Source organism: Brassica oleracea, chromosome C8 (genome assembly GCF_000695525.1).
Source record: "Brassica oleracea var. oleracea cultivar TO1000 chromosome C8, BOL, whole genome shotgun sequence".
Classification (NCBI taxonomy): Eukaryota; Viridiplantae; Streptophyta; class Magnoliopsida; order Brassicales; family Brassicaceae; genus Brassica; species Brassica oleracea.
Genome location: NC_027755.1, coordinates 9,143,036 through 9,160,554, shown reverse-complemented (window position 1 = coordinate 9,160,554; position 17,519 = coordinate 9,143,036). Strand labels below are relative to the sequence as shown.

Genomic DNA, 17,519 nt, shown 5'->3' with positions numbered 1-17,519 from the left:
GGGAAAAGCCTGACATCATCACACATTTTGCACCATTCACACGGACAAAAGTTAAAAACGCAATGACATCCACACCAGAGGTCACAGGGGCAGCGCAAAACCAACAAGCGTACAAGAATTCCAAATATTAACGTTATCTTTTAACATCATTCTACCGATACAGTAAACTAATTTCAAGATGTCATCATACAACTCCTCTGCAACAATTATCATCACTAAGATATAGAAAATTACCAAACTTGCATTGTATCTAATCAAAAAACATGACTTATATTACAGACAGGAGATAGAGAAACAGATCACCCGACACGGTCAGATTAAGTTTCCCATTAAAAAGTCAAAACAGAAACTTTCCTTACACATTTACATATGTTTAGCACACAGATGAATATACATGGATGCAGAGATATAAGGGAATAAACTAAAGGGTCAATGGTCATGGAGATTGATCTTCTTCGATCTCCATTGTTTCATGGGGGAGGGAAAGTGTGTTCCTTTTTTTTAATTGTCTTCTCCACTCAGATTAAAGTGTTTTAATTTTCTCCAAGGTAAACATAAGTGATGTAGCTTTACTTTCTAAAATTAAAGCCATATATAAGGTTTGATTGGCAGTGGCTTTTATGTTTTTGCTTTATACTATATGATGTAAGTCTTTGTGAGATGTAGATTTTATTGCTCTAGATTTATATCAATAACTCAAAGTACTAAAAATTCTATAGACAAATTGACTTCCAATACCAATTTATTTCATATTTTTAACTTCAAGACTGTAACTTTGAACGATTTTCTTGAATCATAATTGATGGTTAAAATCACGGTAGCAAGAAGCCGTGGATACCAATCACCACCATAGATAGTGATTAAGTTAGAAGATATATATAGTAATTAGTCTTATTAACATATAGCTTATTTAATTTTATTTATTTTAAATTCATATAAATAGTTTTTTTTTCTAACTTCCCGCCCGTAGGGCGGGCCGACCCTAGTTGTTATATATTCTGATTTTTTTTTTATTTTAGTAAAAAGTTGATAAATCAATATTTTCATCCAACCCATGTGTTTGCCCATAAGTTCACGTGTACACTAAGCATTCTAAGAAATCGTTAGTTTACCTAATTGAGAATGCTATATTTAAAGTTTTTTCAGTGATTATTAATTGTTGAACAAAATAAGCGTTCTTATTATGAATGTTTGAACAACTGGTCACTTTAACTGCCATCGCTAGTTTTGACTATGATTTTCATGTTATGAATCATTCTGGTTTTGTCAACCCATTGGCCTTATTCATGATTATTATCATTTTGCTAAGTAGTCAAAATTCAAGAAATGACTTTGAATTAAACTCAAATGTACCCCTGTGCAGACTCTTATATATTTATGGTGTGTGTGTGAGAGAGAGAGAGAGAGAGAGAGAGAGAGAGAGAGAGGAAAAAAAAATAAACACCAGCTTTAAACGCACCGTTTTGCTCTCCTAGGCGATTCCAAGTGCGATCTCTAGGGTTTCGACCCCCCTTCCCCACCTGCTTCTCCGGCGTTGGCCCTGGCTCCGACGCCCCTCTGTAACCCATGGCCAAGAAAAAGCGTATCCAGTTCCAGCCCCTCTCTTTGACCCCTCCCATCCCCGCTGCTTCCACCGCTTCCTCTAAATCCCCTCCCTCCAGAAACCCTCCTTCGTCCGCTGATTCCTCGAATCTGAGTGCCCGCCGTAGCTCCGATTCGCAATCAAGCTCGAAACTTGTCTCTCCGGCTTCAGGTGACCTTGCTGGGGCCGCTACTCCTGCCGTCTCAGTCCCTACAGCTAAGGAAGGTACTCCAGCTCCTGTCGGGAAGAAACCTCTCTGGCGAGATGTTGCGTATGGCTCTTCTCAGAAGATGACGAAGAAAGGGGAAGCCTTTTTCCTTGATTCAGGTGAAGCCTGCGTCGAGATCCCAAACTCCGTCATCACCAAAAATCAACACCGCTGGGAAAATTTCATCATTGCTCAGTTTAACGGCAGAGCACCATCTCCAGGGGTCCTCCATGCCATTGTGAACGGGATTTGGAGCAACAGGCTGAAGAACATCACTGTGTCGAAGCTCTCTGATAGGTCGTTCCTCATCAAAATCTCGTGTCCTATCACAAGAAAGAAGGTCCTAGATCAGGGCATGTGGCACATTGAGAACCAAGCAATGTTCGTTGGGTTGATTTCCACGGGACTCCAACCTGAGACCCCTGAACTCACTGCAGCCCCGGTTTGGGTTGATTTCCACGGTGTTCCGCCTCACTTCTATAACGAGGAAGGATTGGAACACATCGCTGGTCTTGTTGGTGATCCGATAGTTCTTCATCCAGCAACTGCTAGTATGACTAACCTGGAAGTGGCAAGAGTCTACACCATTGTTGACCCCTCAAAGCCTCTTCCCGAAGCGGTAAATGTCCGCTTCCAATCTGGCCATATCCAACGAGTTTTGGTGACAAGCCAATGGCTTCCTCCGATATGAACACACTGCCAAGAGGTGGGTCATTCCATCAAACGGTGCCCAACTGCTCCAATCACCTGTACGATATGTAAATCCACGGGTCATGAGATCAGTGCTTGTCCCCGCAGCAGACCAAACCCATCCAAGTCTGATCAGGTCACTACCAATAAGAACAAGAAGAAGCAAAAGCGGAAAAGAGCCGAAAAAGCTATCTTTGCTCCAATTCTTGATCTAACAGGGACACTTGAGATCGACATTGGTCTTGATAAACTGAAGGAGAATAAGGACCAGACCTCTAAAGTTCCCACGGTGGATGATCAGAAGGATGATGCTGATATAGGGAAGCAACAGCAACCCTCCTCGTCCTCATCCTCATCATCAGAGGATACCGCCTCTTCAGAACCAGATACTTCAGAGTACTCTTCTGAGGAGATGTCTTCATCGAAGGAGGAGGGCGAGTATACTACTGTTGTTTCAAAAAAGACACGAAAACTCTTGTTACAGCAACAAAAGAAGGCTAGCTCAAGAAACTACCTTGGGGCACTCGCCCCCCTCCTCTTAAATCCTTATGATAGTGTCTTTCTGTTGGAACGTTAGAGGCTTCAATAAATCAGTTCGGCGAAGAAGTTTTAGGAAATGTTTTCGGCGAAATAATTGTTTTTTTGGTAGTTTAAATGAAACACGGGTCAAAGCAGTCAGAAGTCAGAAGTTCATTCAGTCTACGTTCCCTGGATGGAATGCGGTTGCAAACTATGAATTCGTAGAGCTTGGAAGGATTTGGGTTGTTTGGGCGCCTCAAGTGAGTGTCTCCGTCCTTCAGAAATCGAGTCAAATGATCACGTGTCTGGTTAAATTGCCTCATGTTGATACGGAGTTTGTGGTATCCTTTGTCTATGCGGTGAATTGTCGCAGTGGAAGAAGAGATCTGTGGTCCGACTTGGTGCATCTCTCTGGTAACTCAGTTATCTCTGACAAGCCTTGGATGATTCTTGGAGATTTTAATCAACCTCTTAACCCTGAAGATTCATCAACTGGTGGCACTAGGATCTCTGGTGGTATGGAAGAGTTCAGGATGTGTCTACAATCAGCTCAGCTCTCTGACCTCTCATTCCATGGTCATCATTATACTTGGTGGAACAAGCAAGAAGCTAACCCTATATCGAGAAAGCTTAATCGTCTCCTTGTTAATGATAACTGGCTGATGGCTTTCCCCCTATCTTACGGCGAGTTTAAGGAGCCGGAATTCTCTGATCACTGTCCTACTTGCATCCAACTTGGAGGTCAGTTGATAAAGAAGCGTAGACCTTTCAAATTCTCGAACTTCCTCCTGGACAACGAGAATTTCCTGGGTATTATAGAGGATTTCTGGCGGACAAACTATATTCCGGGAACAGCGATGTTCATTATTAGCAAGAAGCTGAAACTTCTCAAGAAAGTTATCCGAAATTTCCACAGTGACAACTACTCAGGACTTGAAAAACGTGTGAGTGATGCGGCTCTAGCTCTTTCCGAGTGCCAGCAGAACTTCCTCTCCAACCCATCAGCTACTCTGGCTGCATTGGAAAAAGAGGCGCACTCTCAATGGATGACTCTAGCTCTTGCTGAGGAGAAGTTCTTCTGCCAGAGATCAAGAATCCAATGGTTGAAATATGGAGATAGTAACACAGCGTTCTAATTTAAAATGGTAACATCACGAAGATCAGGCAACCAAATTCACTTCCTTATTGGCAGTGATGGTCGCAGAATCGACAACAGATCTGAGATTGAGGAACATTGTGTTGCGTTTTTTAAAGATCTGTTGGGAAAGGAGTCCACTCCCCTTACATCACCAGACCGTGATCTTATTGGTTCTCTTAGTGCTTTCCGTTGCACACCTGAGATGCAAAGCATGCTGATTGCTGAGGTCTCTGCTGCAGAGATAAAAGAAACGGTCTTTGCTCTTCCTGTCCATAAGGCTCCGGGGCCTGACGGATATAATGCAGAATTTCTGAAAGCAACTTGGGATATCACTGGGCCAGAGATAACTCAAGCTGTTCAAGAGTTCTTCCGCAATGGACAGACGCTCAAGCAATGGAACTATACTATTATCACCCTTATCCCTAAGGTAAATGCCGACAAGATCTCTGAGTTTAGGCCTATATCTCTCTGCAATGTCTTATACAAGATAATCTCTAAGATTATTGCAAAGCTGCCAGAGATTATTCTTCCCTCCATGGTATCTCCTCATCAATCATCTTTTGTCAAAGGGCGTCTGCTTATTGAGAATGTCTTGCTGGCCACGGAAATGGTTCAGAAGTTCAACCAGAAAAATGTATCCAGCCGGGGGGTTCTTAAAGTAGATCTTCGGAAAGCTTTCGATTCTCTACGGTGGGACTTCATTATACAAGTTCTGCAAGCAGCTCAGTTTCCTTCTACCTTCATCAATTGGATTCAGCAGTGTATAACTACCACCAGCTTCTCAATCAATGTCAACGGAGATCTATGTGGCTTCTTTAAAGGGGAGCAGGGCGTGAGACAGGGGGATCCGATCTCACCTTATCTGTTCATCATGGCAATGGAGGTGTTCGGGAGACTTCTTGAACGGAAATTCGAAGATGGAAGCATTGAATATCACCCTAAGGGGCAAGATCCCAAGATTTCTCATCTAGCTTTTGCTGATGGTGTGATGGATTTCTTTGATGGCTCCCACAATTCTTTAAATGAGCTCAGCTCAACTCTGGAAATTTTTTCGGTATTTAGGGCTCCCTCTTACCCACAGGAAGCTACGGAAATCTGAGTATTCTCCTCTATTGGATGCAATATCTAATAGATTCAACCACTGGACAACGAAAGCCCTGACTTTTGCTGGCAGGTTACAGTTAATATCTTCGGTTATCTGCAGTACTGTCAACTTTTGGATCTCCGCCTTCATGCTGCCAAAGGCTTGTATCAAGCAGATTGAAGGTATGTGCAATCACTTCATGTGGTATGGTGATATTGCAAAGAAACATGGAGTGAAAGTTGCTTGGAGCACTGTCTGCCAGCCTAAGGAAGAAGGCGGTTTGGGACTAAGAAACTTCAGCCTCTGGAATAAAACCCCTAACCTGAAACTTATCTGGCTTCTTTTCTCCAACTCTGACTCTCTGTGGGTTGCCAGGATGAAAAATCATAATCTAAAAGATCACAGCTTCTGGAGCGCACCAGCAACGGCTACTAGCTCCTGGATCTGGAAAAGCCTTACCTCCCTGCGCCCCCTAGCTCAGAAGTTCTTGAGATGCTCCATGCGAAATGGGGCTACTGCTACGTTCTGGTTTGATCACTGGCTGCCCATAGGTCCGATGCTTTCTTTTGTTGGCCAGGAGGGTCCTCTTCTGATGGGAATTCCCATAACTAGCAATGTCGCTGATGCCTGCACTACTTTAGGTTGGAGGGTTCCTTCCCACCGTGTTAGACATCGGAGAGTTGCAGAAGCCCGCGACAGTATGATTGCTCACCCTCTTCCCAACCTAGCTCAAGGTCCTGATGTTTTCTCTTGGGTCGTTCCAGGCTCTACGTCCCCGGGCTTCTCTTCTGGGTTAACTTGGGAGCATCTTCGTCAAAAGTTTCCCAAACTCTCATGGACTCGTTCTGTTTGGTTTAAAGGCTGCATTCCCAAGCATGCCTTTACTTTCTGGGTGGCTCATCTGGATAGGCTTCCTGTCAGACAGAGACTTGTCACTTGGGGCATTGATGTTCCTGACACATGTGTTCTGTGTAACCGGTTCTCTGAATCAAGAGAGCATCTGTTCCTGGAGTGCGAGTACAGCAAAAATATTTGGAGCAAGTTGTTTACGAAGCTGGGAGATCCTCGTACGCGGATGCGAAACTGGTCAGCTTTGATCCACAGGCTGCAAGGGGAAAACGACTTTTCAACATCAAGCATATTGCTACTCAGGCCATAGTTTATCTGATATGGAGGGAAAGGAACTCAAGATTACATGCTGGGAACCCGCTACCCCACTCGGTTGTGTTCAAACAGCTAGATAGATGCGTAAGGGACATCGCTCTCGCTCGCAGGGACAGGAAAAGATTCCAGACTATGCTATCCATCTGGTTTAGATATGACTAAGAGCTTATGATTCTGAAGCAAGCTGCTTCCTCCGAGTTACTTTAGACTTTTTTCCACTTTTTTTTTGGGTCTTTTGTAACTTTTTAGCTGCGCCGAGCTGTTGTAAAAATGTTTCCTTTTTGGTATAAATTCACATTTTTTCAAAAAAAAAAAAAAAAAAGAAAAGAGAGAGAGAGAGAGAGATGATTAACCCATCATGTGTTTTGTCTCAACTCGATCCATTGGGTGTGTGGCTGAGAAAGAGACAAGACAGAAACACAAACCAAACTGCAACACTTAACTATGTTTCAAGTGCTACTCTTATTATATCGTGTGCATGCTTAGCCGAGATTCCACATATTATAGAACAATGGAATCAAAAAATACCTAGACACGAATGTGTATAGATACACCTATATGTATACGTACCCGGAAGGATTGATCCATAGTGCGTTTGATTTCTCCAGAGGATTCGTCAGCTCATCGCTATCTCTAGATTTTCTATTCATATCGAACATCCAATCGTCTGAGTTATTTTCTCCTGAAGATCCATTTTCATAGACATCAGATTGTCCTGAATCACATCAAAAAGTTAGGGTTTATATTAGAATCAGATTTTAATTTCGAATTCTCTTACTCCCATAATTACACTCCATGATGATCTAAATTATTTCTCTAACACTAACCTGAAAAAACTGCTGCTTTATCGGTTGACTTCACTGTTCTGTACATCTGATACCAAAAACATCGAAAATAAAATAAAAAGCTTCTACATAGTATATTAAAATTTCGAACTAAGTCTATTCCTACGAGTCTCCGTAGATAGATGCACGGATCGAATTATATGGCAATGGAAGAAGAGACCAAAGAAAGGAGACCATTGTACTGGTGTGTTCCGACACAGTTGAATAGTACGAATAAATATCAAAATATAGAACATATATACACACATATGTACAGACGCATTGGAAGATAAAAAATTGAAAGAAAAAAATATAGAACTGTTAAGCCACAGAAGCATTAATTGACATTATCAATGAAGTTTGCGATTTTCATGTACCCATGCATGAATTAATGTGTCTAACCATGGTTAAAACAAAGCCCATTTGGAGAAACGGAACCATGGTTAAGTTAAATAATCATTAGAGCTGTTCGTTTGGTCGACGCAGCCACCTGCGTCTGCGTCTGCGTCAATGTTTTCCGTTCACGCTTGTTCGTTTAATTGACGCGGGTACCTGCGTCTGCGTCTGCGGCCGAACGCTGCGTCATGTTTCTAACGCCGTAAAATCCTGCGTCTGCGTCTGTTTTTTGCGTCAACTTAAGCTAATTACAGTTTTACCCCTAACCTAATTTATTATTTACAAATATACCTAAAGTCTAATAGCCGCAGACGCAGCCTTTCTCCCCATCGACGCAGCCCTCTTCTCTCGATCTCAGACGCCTCTCAAGCTCTCTGTCTCGATCCCGACATCTCAAGCTCTCTCTCTCGAAGCTCTCTCTCTCGAAGCTCTCTCTCTCGAAGCTCTCTCTCTCGAAGCTCTCTCTCTCGAAGCTCTCTCTCTCGAAGCTCTCTCTCTCGAAGCTCTCTCTCTCGAAGCTCTCTCTCTCGAAGCTCTCTCTCTCGAAGCTCTCTCTCTCGAAGCTCTCTCTCTCGAAGCTCTCTCTCTCGAAGCTCTCTCTCTCGAAGCTCTCTCTCTCGAAGCTCTCTCTCTCGAAGCTCTCTCTCTCGAAGCTCTCTCTCTCGAAGCTCTCTCTCTCGAAGCTCTCTCTCTCGAAGCTCTCTCTCTCGAAGCTCTCTCTCTCGAAGCTCTCTCTCTCGAAGCTCTCTCTCTCGAAGCTCTCTCTCTCGAAGCTCTCTCTCTCGAAGCTCTCTCTCTCGAAGCTCTCTCTCTCGAAGCTCTCTCTCTCGAAGCTCTCTCTTCTCCATATATCTCGATCTCAAACCCAGCTCTCTCTCTCTCGATCTCTCGATCTCGAACCCAGCTCTCTCTCTCTCGGTCCATCTCGATCTCGAAGCTCTCTTCTCCATGGCATCTCATCTCGAAGCTCTCTCTTCTCCATAGCATCTCGAAGCTCTCTTCTCCATAGCATCTCGAGCTCGGCCAAACCCATCTCTTCCTTTTCTCCATGAGGTAATTGTCTCTGTTCTAAAGCACTTAAGTGTGGTCCGTGTTCAGCCTTGTCTCAAGTTCTCCGAAGCTTCTTCATCTCTCACTCTATCGTAAGGTTCGTCACTCACTCTAGCTATCATCCGTATAGAATTTGTGTTTGCTTTTTCGCTGTGTGTTTGCTTTGTACATTTGTGTTTGTACATTTGTGTTTGTATGTTTGTGTTTGTGTGTTGTGTTTGCGTTGTTAGATTTTTGATGAAGAATGAGTGCCTTCTCCGTCTTTGGTTAGCTTTTTGTTAGGAGACTTTGTAAAATTATAAGACTAGATTACTTCCAGTTACAAGTTGGCTTAGATGAACAAAGTTAGTTTTACAAGCTAAGGTTTTGGGAACGTGCAGGAGACCCTTGAGATTTTTTTTTTAATTTTATGTTTGCTTAGTGAATGATTAAGAGGGTTGCAAGCAAAGCATATTACAATGAAAAATCGTTTATTTGTTTATGTTTATACCACATGTGTATATTTTATAAATGTTGCTTTCAGTTGATATATTAATAATTATCACGTTTCTTAATTGATAGTTTAAGGGCGATAGGAGGCTAACAGATAAATAGGAAAACTAGAAAAGATACTATAAACAAATTAAAATAGCTTAAAGCATACGAGTTATATTTGTGTGTGACTTGTATCAGTTAAAGACTCTTGAACAGCATCATTTACTGGTTCTGACAGTGCATTGAAACAGGGCTGAGTTATAAGTTTATTCTTTCTCATTGCTTATTCTTTCTGCTTTTTTTTGCAGGTCTCAGACTCGCAAGCTGCTCAAACCCTCTCTCAGGAGTAACGGGAGCTGAAGGATGGAGCTCTCTCTCTCATTGTGAATCTGTGACTGTCTATGTAAGACCAAAACCATTTCATCATAGAGAAATGATGGTGTTCTTGTACTCTCCATTCCGAGTTTTCTGTTTACTTATTATAGTACTATTTTCTTTCCCAAGAAAACAAATATTCATTTAATTGGGTAATAATCCCTAATGAACAAAAGTAGAAAACCATATGATTATGTAGAAATAAAGTTTAAATTTTGGTTTATAACCCAATAAAAGAATGAATAATAAGTAACCACAAGTACTAATGTTTTTCTTGAAGTTCTTTAGGAGTTTTTTTTGGGGTCAAATTATTTTTATTAAATTTATCAGCACAATTACGTACTACGTTCTACATCTCTATTTCTCTCTCCAACTTTCCATTATATGGGTGTCAGTAAGAGTAATATTGAGTAATTTTTTGGTTTACTTGTAGTGTAAGTTGTAAACAGAACAAATTTATTCTTTCAAGACGAAATAAAATTTAAACTAGTAAAAATCGTCTTGTCTATCGTCTCTAAAGACTTATTGGAGCAGAGAAAAATAGATTTTTGAAATGCATGGAATGTTTATATTCATTTTCTTTTGTCTGAAATCATCCAACGGTTGCATTATTTTGGTGAGAAAAATCTGATTTAATTAAGATAAGAATAAAAAAGGAAGGATCAGAAGAAAACAAGATTCGATCTGTTCTGACTCGAGTGAAACTCTGATTTAAGGAAGTCACCGAGTCAAATGCTTGATACCCGAGAAGTTTATTACAGTACTATAAACTAATTATATACCTACAATTAGTTTTACATATATATACTTATACATACAGATGAATATATATGTATATACAACAATCATCAGAGAATGATTCTTTTAGTGAAAGAAATTTTACCTGTAAATGGGACTTAACATGAGCCAAGGTGAGATCTTTGACATCCATAAGCTCAAGAACTGATTTTGGTGTTGCTCCTAATTAACATTGGATTCATGTAAATTACTAAGAAACCTTTTTTTTTAACAAAATTATTAAGAAACCATCAAACGATTCATCAAGAAAAATTGTATAATTAAGAAATGAAAAGAGATAAAGGAACATACTTTCATGGCCACCGAGTAATTCAACGGCGTGAACGAAACGGGCATGGAGAGTGGTCGTCCATCGCATCCGAGGAGCTCTCATGCTTCGTTTAGCTGGGAATCTCGGCATGAATCTCGCTCTGTTCATTGTATGATGTTGATGATTATTGTTGTTGTTTCCGTTGGGAGCCGGCGAAGAAGAGGGAACGAGGGACGACGTATCGAAAGGGAAAAACGGCGGCGGCCGGTGATGATGATGTGGAGGAGTGTGTTTTGGTATAGAGGGATTCCTCTTATTGGTCTTAAGTGAGTATTAAGGTCATGAGCAACGAAACCTTGTAAGTGTTGTTGTGTCTGAAACTGGAAAGAGGTCAAGATATTAGAGCCGTTGCAAATAGGGAGAAGGTGTGGATGATGATGTTGTTGGTGATGATTATGAGGATGGGAGTTGTTAGAGAGCGAGAGGTCTTCGAGTGGATAATGATGATTATTAGTTTTTTTTGAACTGGAATTAGAGACGAGAGAAGATGTTCTTGAATCAAGAGCTCTTCTCCAGAACCCTAAATCAAGTTCCTCATGATCTTCTTGATCTGTTGTTGATCTTCTTCTCTGCCACGTCGATGATGGTTTGCTATTTGGAGGACTAATTTGTAAGGATAAATCTGGCTGAGCAGGAAAAAGCTCCATGGATGAGAGCTTTTAACTTCTTCTTACTCTTGTCCGTCTTCTTCTTTTTTTTATAGAGATTCTTTGGTTGCCTTTCAGATATAAAAACCCTAGTTCTTGTTTCTTGAATCAGGACAAGGAAAAAGGATACTAGCCCTTTTTATTAGGGTAGGGATGAAAAAGAAGAGGGAATTGATGATTCGAGGAGATTTATGGGTTTTGTTAAGAAAGTTGTTTTTGCAGAGATTTTTGAGATATTGAGAGAGGGAGAGAAAAATAAATGACAAGGTAGTATGTTGTGAATGGTTGTTTCTTTTGTGTGAAGATGTGAAGCATATGCGGGAAAATGATACTTGAGTGTGTGTGAGAGAGATGAGAGAGATGAGAGAGAATGTGTTTGTGTGGACAAGGGGGGCTAGAGGAACTTAGGTTAAGAAAGGAGAAAAAAAGCAAATGATAAAAGAAAATCGATTTTTTCTTAAATAAAAGATTAAATGATAAATAATGCTTTCTTTTTTCTTTTTTTTTTGATCAAAGATAAATAATGATTTCTTCTTTCTCTTTTCTCTGCACTCTTTTCTTTTATTTCGAGCAGAAAATAAAATCTTTTATTTTTGGTTCAAACCATTTTATTATTCTTTTCTTGATTTAATTCTACCTTTTTCTCTTTTTTTTTTCCATTCCACTGTTTTTTTTTGTTATTACCTAAAACCAATCTATTAGTAAATGGAATAATTTAAAAATATCGGTCATATAATTAATGGATTGTGTTGGAGTTTTTTTTTGCTATCAAAAATATAATTAATGGATTTATCAAATGAAACAAGAATATGGTTCTTGGATTGTGTTATAATAGAAAAATATAGAGTTTGATCCGCACGCCTATGCATGTATTAATTTTACGTTTTAATAAGTTATTTGATGACATTTCTAAACACATAAACTATTTGGATATTTTTAGGTTCTTACAAATTTATCCGGATTCGGAAGAATCCGAGTCCGAACCACGTCCAAAAATTTATAATATCCGAACAATGTTTAATTTTAAACCCAAAAATTCCGTACCTGAACGAGTACCTGGATGCCCATGTCTAACTGATTCTGTAAACAAATAAAAACTTTTACTAACCAGTTGAATTCTTGTCATGAATGAATCAATTTTATTCAACTTGTGAAATTATTTTGGTTAGCACGTAAAGTAAATGTTGTCAAATTATTATGGTAAATATAATTAATTAAGTAATTAGAAAGAGTGAAAAAATGTAAAAGATCTAATAAATAAAAATAGGTAAGTTCTATTTTGTATTCTGTGATAAACGAAGTTGGATTATTTGAAAAAACAATAAATAAAGTGGTTTAGATTAGTTAAAAATTAAAGAAGAAAATGTAAGAAATCAATTAAAAATAGATAAATATTGTTTTGTACTTTAGTTTTAATAGAATAGACTAGCGATGGCAGTTAAAGTTATAACTTATATTTTTTGTTCCTTCAAATGTCTTTTCTAAAGATTAACAAAAATATTCATCACATGATGAAGAATAGAAAGGTAAAAACTTTGGAATGGTTATCTTGTAACATCCCACACGGTCTCTATGCATTGCTTTTAACTGAAACCCAAGGTAGATTTCTCCTTTTTATAAACCCTAAAATCATTCCAAAAAGAAGCATAAAATCAATTAATAAAGGTTTAAATTACAAAAGAAAATGAAGAGCAAAGAAAAAGATGAAAAGAGAGAGTGAGAAAAAGGAAAACGAGGAACAATACAAAGTTCGCTCATTATATCTTGTTTGACTCTCTTTCACATGATAATCGCTCTTCTCGCCGAACTATGTTTTCCCCTTTCATTTCTAAATTATACATTAATGATTAAATTTCTTACTACATAGTTTTTGAAAAAAAATCATTTTTATAAGATTAGTGTTCAAATCAATTCAGCATCCCCTGTTACCCCTGTACATGACTTCTTCTCGGCAACTGCTATAGTTAATGTCAGAATGAACGATGGTGTACGATCGACAACCATTACTAATTAAGTAACTCTACGGGTATATTTTTAGTCTTTTATTTTTGGTGCAAACCTATCAATTTTATGTATTATTGATTGTTTAATTTAATATATTTAAAATTAGTTGTTGAAATTAAAAACCCATATATGAAGTAAAAAGACACATCTATTAATATATATAAGAAGAGCTTAACTCTCTCATGGTGATGTCATGTCACTAATTAGAGTATTCTCATGTTGCCACGTGTATCCTCTCTTTAAAAGTCGTATGCCTTCTTTTTTCTTTTTAAATGGGCTTTCAACAAAATTTCTAATTAGTAGGTAACTGATACTACTCTCTGGGCCGAAATCAAACAAATGTTAGGTCCATCTTGCCTACATCTTTCTAGGTTCATCGGTTCATCAAAGATTTGCTTCCGTTCCCCCAACAATGGCGGTTCTGAAATTCCGATCGACGCTTTGTGAGTAATCGCCAAGTTGGTGACGTTTCGGTCTCTATTCCTCACCTTCGAACCGTTACCAATCGACTTAATTGAACGTCATTAACCAATACTTAACTTCTCATGCCCACTACAACCAAGATTTTGCAGTCAATGATTCTTACAATTCATCCCGTCGGTGATTCTCATCTATAAAAAGGTAAGGATTCATCCTTTTACCATCATCCTCGCAGTTCCTTTACGATCGAACTCTTTCGGATTTGGTCAACGTCCTGCAGGATCTCTAAAGCTAAAGTTGTCTTCCTCTTGGATACTCTAATGTAACATGCTCGAGGTCGTCGCCGCCGGCGAAGTGCTTACCGTGTCACCATTTGCTTTAAAGCTCTGTTTTTGATTAGCATTAACATCCTGAAAGATCGAGACTTTGCAACCCTTCAAATCTAAAATCTCATTTCTAAGAAAGTTAAGAAATTCACCGGAGAGATTTGATTGACGACCAGCCGGAGACAACGACGATGAAAGCGCCTCACCTCCGATACATTTCTCCGACTATCAGATAATAGATATACTTCCGTTCAGCGAAACCGCTAACGACTCAAAACGCCACTTGGTAGAAGGAGAAAAGCAAGTCAGATTCTGAGGGAAGAAAGGTTATAGAGGGTCTGATCGAGATGGAAGGTCAGTGGGTGGCGAAGAGAAGAGAATCTGACTAAGGAAACAAGAAGAATCCATGAAAAGGTGGGAGCTTTGCTTCTTTATAGGAAAAGTGAGCAACTATGACTAAAAGCCGACCAAACACATCGCTGTTCAGATGTGTATTCTCAAAGTTTGACCAAACCGGTCGGTGTGATAGATAAACCGAACATGCGCTGAAGTTGATAAACCAGATTAGGTTTGATTCTATACCACCAACACAACATCGTCTCAATACATGTTTTATTGAGTTTTGGTTGTTTCAATGTTTCCACGTATTAATGCAACTTTGTTTGACAAAGAAATGCACACTTTAACTTTATCAGATAATCAATTACTTTACTATTTATTTATAATTTTAAATTGTATTTTGAGTAATACTTTTGCTAATTTTATAATATGTATGTATTAAAATAAAATATCATATATTTGAAATCTTATCCCCAAAACCTCATTTCTCAACTCTAAACCCTAAACCCTAAACTCTAAACCCTAAACCCTAAACCCTAAATCTTAAACTCTAAACCCTAAACCCTAAACCCTAAATCTTAAACTCTAAACCCTAAACCCTAAACCCTAAATCTTAAACTCTAAACCCTAAACCCTAAACCCTAAATCTTAAACTCTAAACCCTAAACCCTAAACCCTAAATCTTAAACTCTAAACCCTAAACCCTAAACCCTAAATCTTAAACTCTAAACCCTAAACCCTAAACCCTAAATCTTAAACTCTAAACCCTAAACCCTAAACCCTAAATCTTAAACTCTAAACCCTAAACCCTAAACCCTAAATCTTAAACTCTAAACCCTAAACCCTAAACCCTAAATCTTAAACTCTAAACCCTAAACCCTAAACCCTAAATCTTAAACTCTAAACCCTAAACCCTAAACCCTAAATCTTAAACTCTAAACCCTAAACCCTAAACCCTAAATCTTAAACTCTAAACCCTAAACCCTAAACCCTAAATCTTAAACTCTAAACCCTAAACCCTAAACCCTAAATCTTAAACTCTAAACCCTAAACCCTAAACCCTAAATCTTAAACTCTAAACCCTAAACCCTAAACCCTAAATCTTAAACTCTAAACCCTAAACCCTAAATCCTAAACCCCACCATTTAGCTCTAAACCCTAAGTTTGTGACTTTTGATAAAACATTAAGTGCTATTTTTGTGACTTTTGACCTTGAATGCTAGTTTGAGAACAAAAACTTGATTTAGTGCTATTTTTGTCTTTTTCTCGAGAAATGCACACCTTAACTTTATCAGATAATCAATTACTTTTACTATTTATTTATAATTTTAAATTGTATTTTGAGTAATACTTTTGCTAATTTTATAATATGTATGCATTAAAATAAAAATATCATATATTATAAAACAATGAGAGTACTTATAGCAAGTCCTGATTTATAGTTAAAAATATGCATGTTTACGTGATCTGGTTTCAGTCACGTTTGAGTCGAGAATTAACTGTCGAATAAATTAGCATTGCATGAGATAATAATTATGATAATAAATATAAAATATAGAGATAAGATCAGCATTGCATGAAATAATAATCACGATAATAAATATTTCCGCTGTTTTAAAATAAGATTATCATTGCATATTAAAAAAAATTGTTTCAAAAAAATACATTTTTACCTTTTCGATGCAATTTTTAGCTGGTAATAATGATAAATTATAAACTATTAATTGTGTTTATTGGTTAATATTTTAAAATACTAAAATAAATAGGTCACCCATAATTTAATACTTATATAAAAAATACATATGCCTATTCCAATGGAAGTCGCAATGTAAAATAACCCGACAACAAACAAAAATAATAGAAATAATAAAATAGCTTATACTAAAACAAACATATTGAAATATACATAGCAATATAATAAAAACAGAACACAATTTAATTAATAATCATAACAATTATATTAGAATATTTAACTCTAACGAAACTAATATTGAGTCTTTTACAACAAATACGTTCAATGGAAAAAAAGACAATGAAAATTAAAAGACAGTTACTAAAATAAGGTTATACACAAAATATAAAACAAAATAATTTAAATTAAAAATAAAAATAAAATAGATCAAATTCCCTCGCGAAGCGCGGGCTTATCCTAGTCTATACTAATAAAATGGACCTTTTGAAGTTCCATAGAGCGTCCACATCAGCGAAAAAAATTCTCTCCAAAAATGACACGTGGCAATATTACCAAAAAATAAAAAATAACTAATAAGTAAATATATATATAAAGAAAAATAAATAATAAGTAAATACACATTATAAGAAATAGAAATCTATACTAATAAAAGAGACCTTTTGAGGCTCCGTAGAGCGTCCACATCAGCGAAAAAAATTCTCTTCAAAAATGACACGTGGCAATATTACCAAAAAATAAAAAATAACTAATAAGTAAATATATATATAAAGAAAAATAAATAATAAGTAAATACACATTATAAGAAATAGAAATCTATACTAATAAAAGAGACCTTTTGAGGCTCCGTAGAGCGTCCACATCAGCGAAAAAAATTCTCTTCAAAAATGACACGTGGCAATATTACCAAAAAATAAAAAATAACTAATAAGTAAATATATATATAAAGAAAAATAAATAATAAGTAAATACACATTATAAGAAATAGAAATCTATACTAATAAAAGAGACCTTTTGAGGCTCCGTAGAGCGTCCACATCAGCGAAGGAAAATATTTTGGTTATTAAAAAATAAAAAATAAATAAATAAGTAAACATAAAATATAAAAAAATAATAATTTATACTAATAAAATAGACCTTTTGAGGCTCCATAGAGCGTCCACGTCAGCGAAAAAATTTCTCTCTAAAAATATCACGTGACATTATTACCAAAAAATAAAAAATAACTTATAAGTAAATATACATATAAATAAAAATAAATAATAAGTAAATACACATTATAAGAAATAGAAAATTTACATTAAACATTTATGTGAAAAAGTATAATAAAATAAATAAATAAGTAAAACAGAAAATATTTCGGTTATTAAAAAATAAAAAATAAATAAATAAGTTAATATACAATACAAAAAAAATAATAATAAGTAAATATACAATGTAAGAAATAGTAACATTACATTAAACAATAATATGTAAATATA

General features: G+C 37.1%; 1 long non-coding RNA gene and 1 pseudogene across 1 annotated transcript; one reads left to right on the top strand and one right to left on the bottom strand.

Annotated features, from left to right (window-relative positions):
• LOC106312433 overlaps positions 1–11,614 on the bottom strand; it is a 15,808-nt pseudogene extending 4,194 nt beyond the window's left edge.
• Positions 11,615–13,464: 1,850 nt separating this feature from the next.
• LOC106310615 lies at positions 13,465–14,247 on the top strand. Its single transcript, XR_001263825.1, has 2 exons — positions 13,465–13,884; positions 13,964–14,247. It is a non-coding gene; the product is annotated as an uncharacterized LOC106310615 (long non-coding RNA).
• Positions 14,248–17,519: the final 3,272 nt, after the last annotated feature.